We start from the raw sequence: 6,952 nt of genomic DNA on the forward strand, positions 1-6,952 counted from the left end.
TTCAATTCATATGACGATGCATTCAATTTTTTTAATGACTACGCCAAACATGCTGGGTTCGGGATAAGGAAAGGACAGAGAAATAAGAAGAAACACTACTTATATTGCATACACTCTGGCAAATACATATCCTCTATTCACGAGGCAGACCGTTAGCGCAACAAAGTAACAAAAAGAACTGATTGCAAGACAATGATGCTCTTGAAAGAAAGAGACGACGGGACTTGTGTTGTCAAAGAGATTGTGATTGAACACAACCACAGGCTCCTCAATAGCCCGTCCGCGCTTGTGTTTCTGCATTCACACAAGACGATAGATCCAACAGTGAAAGAATACATAAAAGACCTATATAAGACAAATGTTAAGCATGTGAATATCATGAGTATCCTTTCTTGGTTACCTGGTGGGCGCGACAAATTACCTTTTACAGACAAGGATGTGCTTAACAAGTAAGTATCACTTATGTTGTTGTGTTCACTTTTTTGCAGTTATCTATATAATCATGGTGCACTTGTCTCATGGGAAGAAAGCTAAACAATTCGGTCATTTTCGCAGCAAAGCAGAATTTGTGAAGGCTGATTCGCAAGATGACGTGGAGAAATTGTTTGCATTCTTTGAGGAGATGAAGAATGAGAATGAGAATTTCTTCTTTGATGTAGATGTTGGAACTGATGACGATGGTAAGAAAATTATCAGAAATATATTCTGGACAATGCTAGCTGCCAGGCTGCATATGCAGATTTCAGTGACTGCGTCACATTTGACACCACATACAAAATAAACAAGTATCACATGCCTTTGCGGGTTTTCGTCGGTGTGAATAATCATCTTCAATCTATAATTTTTGGAGTTGCCTTGGTGGGCGATGAGAGTAGCGACTCATTCGAATGGATTTTTAATGCTTTTAAACGATGCATGCCAAAAGACCCGACTTGCATACTAACAAGTATTGACTCCAACGCCTCCAAGCCCTAACACTTATCCTTTATTATGCATACTACTTTTGTAATAACAAAAACAACCAAAGAAATGACCAAAAACATTGTTTTGCAGATCAATGCCCTACCATGAAAGCAGCTATACCTAAGGTCTTCCTCAGAACTCATCACCGCCTCTGCCGATGGCACATTATGAAGAAAATAAAAGATCATTTGTCAAAATTATACTCAGAACATGACACATTTAAGGAAGACCTCGCAGCAGTCCTTAACCATCCACTCATGCCAGCAGAGTTTGAAGCGGCATGGCATGACCTCATGGACAGATACAACTTATAGAATGACACCATCCTTCTGGGCCTATGGGAAGAGAGAACAACATGGATATCTACATACTGGAAGGAGATATTCTGCGCCAGAATGACATCAACACAGAGAAGCGAAAGCATGAATCATATCCTGAAAAAAGGTTTCGTGAAAGAAACACAAGTGCTTCACATATTGGCCAGACAGGTCAATGAATGCATACAGAAGAGGCACCAGCTTGAGGTTGCCGAGACAATAGCTTCAACGGTAGGAGCAACTCCTACATTGTAAAACCTTGCAGCAGTTATCTTTGAATAGCTGATGCAGTTGTACTTAAAAAAAGGGACCTCAAGAAGTTAATTCATAACTCTACCGTTTATAAGTAGCAAAATTGTATCGCTAACGACAATGCTTGTACCATGTTATAGGGTGTCAAGAACCCTCTCACTAGGTACCTTTTTGAGAAACAGCTGATGGACGTGTACACACGCGCGGTCTACAACTTATTCCGCGAAATACTATTTGAAAGCGGGCCCTTCCGAATCAAACAGTATATTGAGCATCCAACGAAGTACTACATACACCATTAGAACCAGGAGAAAAATTCGCATGGTCAAGGCACGAATTCCAGGTGGTTGCTAATGAAACAAATGGTGAATACGAATGCGAGTGCAAACTCTTTGATCACACAGGTAAAGAAAAAAGAACTACTAATCATCCATATCTTCTTCCTGGGCAAATAAAAAGAAAAGATCAAACTGACAAAAAAATGATGTCAATTCTGTCAGGACAATTCTTCCATCACATAATAGCGCTGCTGGAACACCTCTGAGTAGCTATAATACCAGATCGGTATATAGTCCAACGGTACACAAGGGATGCGAACAGTGACTCAGCATTCAACCATAGAGACTACAGGAATACAACTACGGATGGTACACTAATTCAATACTATCGCACAATGCTGCTGAACTAGACACTGAAGACTGTGCAGAAGGGGGTAAAGACAGATGCATCTTACAACAGACTGATGACATGCCTGAAACAGGTGCAACCAGAGCTGGATGCTCTGAACGGCGATGACATGGAGTCAGCGGGATGCAAACAATCATATAAAGATGAAAATGAAGTTGCCCCTGATATGGATGAACAAAAAGATCCAGCAGTTGAGAAGTCAAGTATGGATGATGATTGCGATAAAATACACCCACCCCTAGTGTGCAAAACAAAGGGTAGAAACAAACTAAGTGCATCCATGAAACAAGAACAAAAGCCAGCTGAAATCAATTGAGAAAAGTAGTTCAAAATCTGCTAGGCCAGAGCCATTTATTGGAAAAGATGGCATGCCACTAGGGAGTAGACTTTGCAGCATCTGCAATATGATTAGTGGGCACAACAAAAGAACTTGCATGAAAAAGGCATCTAGAGCAAAAGATAGTGCAAGCACATGAGAAAACGTATGGGCCCGTGGACAATTCCAAGGTCGCCGGGACTATCAAGAAACTTTTGTCGAAAGCAACTATGAAGGAGGAAGCTATCAACGACAGCGAAAATATGAGTGACAATGGTAATGAAACAAGTGATAGTGACGAAGACGCAGACCTTCACCAAAGAGGATGCGCACAAACAAAGATGTTGGGCAAGGCAAGATCTTCAAGAAAAGATGCAAAAAAATGTAACAAGGTTGAACAGCACAACACTCCTACGTGCGACGTGGTCAGAATAGGCAATGAGATTCTGGAAATGGCAGAGCAGATGGTTCATCAGGGATAGGACGGGGCAAGTAATAGAAAGCACAATACAGCATCTCGGAAGCTTTCAGGGGCAAAAGGAGGTAAGGTGCCCACTAGTAGAAAACATGGCTTTGGTCATAGGGCAATATTCACATTAGTCCCGGTCCAGTCACGAACCGGGACTAATGTGAGCATTGGTCCCGGTTCGTGTGGCTAAGGCATTAGTCCTGGTTCACCTGAGCCCTTTAGTCCCGGTTTGAGACACGAACGGAGACTAAAGGGTGCGACGCCCTTTAGTCCCGGTTTGTGTCTCAAACCGGGACTAATGATTAGACCTTTACTCCCGGTTTGAGACACGAACCGGGACTAAAGGGTGCGATGCCCTTTAGTCCCGGTTTTTCTCAAACCGGGACTAAAGGTCCCATTTTCAAACTCTACCCCCCCCCCTGTGGATCGCCTTTTTTGTTTTGAAAAAATCAAAAGAAAATGATAAAACTTCAAAAAATAAAATCCTTCGAGAGGTAGTTATATTACTACATCTACTAGTTAGGAAAATTTAAAAACTTAAATTTGGACATGTTTTGCAAAAAATGTAGGGAAAATGTAAAACGGCTATAACTTTTGCATACGATGTCAGAAAAAACATATAATATATCAAAATGCTCAGAACGAAAATCCGCTTCCGATTTTGACCGCCTACGATGTGTTTGCAAATGTTTAGAATCTCCAAATTCTAAAAGGAAAAAAAGTTATGCTCCAATTTCAGTTTTTTGTGTTTTCATTAAATCTGGTCAAACTACTTATTCAAGAAGTATTAGTGTTATTAAATAATTATTCAAGAATATTAGTGTTACTTAATAGTTATTTCAGTTTTTTTGAATTTTTGTCAAATCTGGTCAAATTGTGGTCTAACAATGGTCAAACTATGGTCAAACTATGGTCAAACTACTTATTCAAGAAATATTAGTGTTACTAAATAATTATTTTGGTTTTTTTGAATTTTGGTCAAATCTGGTCAAACTATGGTCAAACTATGGTCAAACTATTTATTCAAGAAATATTAGTGTTACTAAATAATTATTGTTTTGTACAATAATAGTTTCAAACTCAAACAGTGAAATGTCTGACTTCATGCTCAAGCTAAACTCCCGAGGGTTAATAGGATTGACATCTTACTATTGTCAGGAAAACAACAAGTGTAGACTTGGAAATGAAGGAGAATACAACCTGAAAGTTAAGCGTGCTCGGGCTGGAGTAGTGAGAGGAATGTGTGATCGATCGGGAAGTTAGATGATTCGGAATGATGAGGGGTGATTAGAGATTAGAGGTTAAATTGAGCAGTGATGAGGGGTGGGTGATTAGAGATTAAATTATAGAATAATTCAGAAATTTGAAAATCGAGAAAAAATTCAATTTTTTTAAAAAATTACCTTTTGTCCCGGTTGATGTTACCAACCGGGACTAAAGGTGGAGCTGGTGGAGCTCTAGCCAGCGGCCACGTGGAGGGCCTTTAGTCCCGGTTCGTGTAAGAACCGGGACTAAAGGGGGGGGGGATTTAGTAACTAAAGGCCCTTATGAACCGGGACTAATGACCCTTTTTCTACTAGTGGCCAACCAGACGAAGCTGCAGGCTCAAAAACTGAAAAAAGAAAATATATATACATCCCATCTATTCTGATAATATTATTAGAATAGTTATTCTGATAACACTTTCACACTACATGCTCAATGCAAGGGCACTGCACTTTCTTTAGCAAGAGCGTTGCATTACAGAGACTAGTGAACTTCGTGTCGGAAAAAACTGCGCGTAGTGTTTTTTCGGTACTGTTTTCGCTCTAATTTTTTAACCGTTTATCGGAACGAGGCGTGTAATATACCGTTGGAAAGCTACGGATTATGCGCAACTTCTCCATGTTGAACACTTTTCAAGATTCCCCGCGGTTTAAGAGCGGTTTCAAAAATGGTGCGGCCCACAAAGAGTGGCAGCGAGCGTTTTTTCGTTTTTTTCTAAACCGCTTGTCGGAATGAGGCAAATGGTACAACGTTGGATAGATATTGTCGAGGCGCATCTTTTTCATAACTATTGTTTTCTCTAATTCGTTACGGTTTAAGAGCAGTTTCAAATTTACTAAATCGCGGAACTTTGTTTTTTTGAAATTTTTGCAATTTTCGGTACTATTTTCGCTCTAGTTTTTGAACCGTTTGTTGAAACGAGGCGTGTAATATGTCGTTGGAAAGCTATGGACAAGGCCCAACTTTCATATGTAGAAATAGTTTCGACATTCCTTATAGTTTTAAGTTAATTTCGAAAATCGTGCGGGGGACGACGAGAGGCAGCGGTCGTTTTTCGTGAAATTTTTGCAAATCGGTTGTCGAAAAGATTCAAATGATATGCCGTTCGAAAGATATCGACAAGACACAACTTTTTCATGTAGAACACTCTCTAATTCCTTACGGTTTAGGAGCAGTTTTAAATTTACCGAAATGCGGACACTCTGTTTTTCGCAACACCCAAATCGACGTGGGTACTTCATCCGACTGAAAACCGCACTACATAGGACGAAACACCGCACTGCATCAGACGTGTTAGAGAACTGCATGGTTTATTTTATTCAAACGTAATTTTTTTAAGGACGAGAAAGTAGAGTGCACTTCACATCGGGTGTAAATGAACCACAACACTACTAAGAAGTGAACCACATTACTTTTTTTCTCTTTCCGTAACTTTTTTTGCACTTATGGGATGAACAACATTACACAGCGGACCACACTGCTTCAGAATGAAAACCGTACTGCATCGGACGGGCAAGTGAGCTGCATAATTTCTTTTGTCCGACGTTATTTTTCTCATACAAGTTTTTGTTGTCTTTTTTAACTTTCTTTTATGGACGAGAGTGGACCGCAAAGACAAGGGCAAGTGAGCCGCGATATATATCAAAGTGTACCGCATTACCATCTTGTTGTTTCGCTAATTTTTTTTGCATTTTCATGTTGGGGCAAGTGAACAACATCACTCTCAAAAGTGAACCACACACATTTTTTGTTTTCTTTTTAATTTTAGAAATTGTTCCGCACTTCGAGGACAAGGCGAGTGAACCGCTAGGACAAGGCGAGTGAACCACACTGTTTTTTTCTTGCTTTTGTTTTTTTATTCACCATCGTGTTTTTTGTTAAATGTAGTGAACCACAAGACTCCTCGAAGTGGGTTGCATCCATCCATTTTTTCTCTTGAAAAGTGACCCATTTTTAATGCTTTTTGAAATGAACTTCTCAACAAATATTTTTTTACACAAAATACATCATATCCCAACCAGATACATTCAACAGACACACAACAAAACCACAAACAGCAGCAGACTAAACTGCATGCCCATTTTTGCTCTGAGCTGCACGCCGCACACGCCGCACATTAGGGGTAACTGCACTGCAATCACGCAGCCGGTGAACCACATGATGTGGACCGACGAACTACACGACGCGTTGGGGGAGAGCTCGCCGACACATGACCCGCGAAATATGAAAAAGCAACAAAAATATCCTGAACTTCAACCCCGCCATAGCCACACCGCATCTCTGCCGTTTGGGAAGAAGAGAACCACAATAGATCACCGCATAAACAACTGTAGTAAACTGAGATGCCACGGGAACTTCTCTCATCACGGCTCTCCTTAAACTTCACTACAACAGAGACCAAATCGACTGCAGCGAACCACATCATGCTCATGCCCGAGCTGTACATGGAGAGGTACAGAACTGCAGAAGCCAAAAAAATGACGACACACCATGGATGAGCTGCTAGAGGGCTCGTGGTGCACTGCTCCAGGCTCGCAGCGCACTGCTCGAGGATGGCGGCGGGGCTGGGCGGGCCGACGCGACGGCGAAGGTAGAAGGAGGCCGAGGAGGGAAGGGTGAGTCGCGAAGGTGGGGCGGCGGCTCAGGGGGAGCAGGTGGGGCAGCGGCGCGGGGAGAGCAGGT

Source organism: Triticum aestivum, chromosome 4A, assembly GCF_018294505.1.
Source record: "Triticum aestivum cultivar Chinese Spring chromosome 4A, IWGSC CS RefSeq v2.1, whole genome shotgun sequence".
Taxonomy (NCBI): Eukaryota; Viridiplantae; Streptophyta; class Magnoliopsida; order Poales; family Poaceae; genus Triticum; species Triticum aestivum.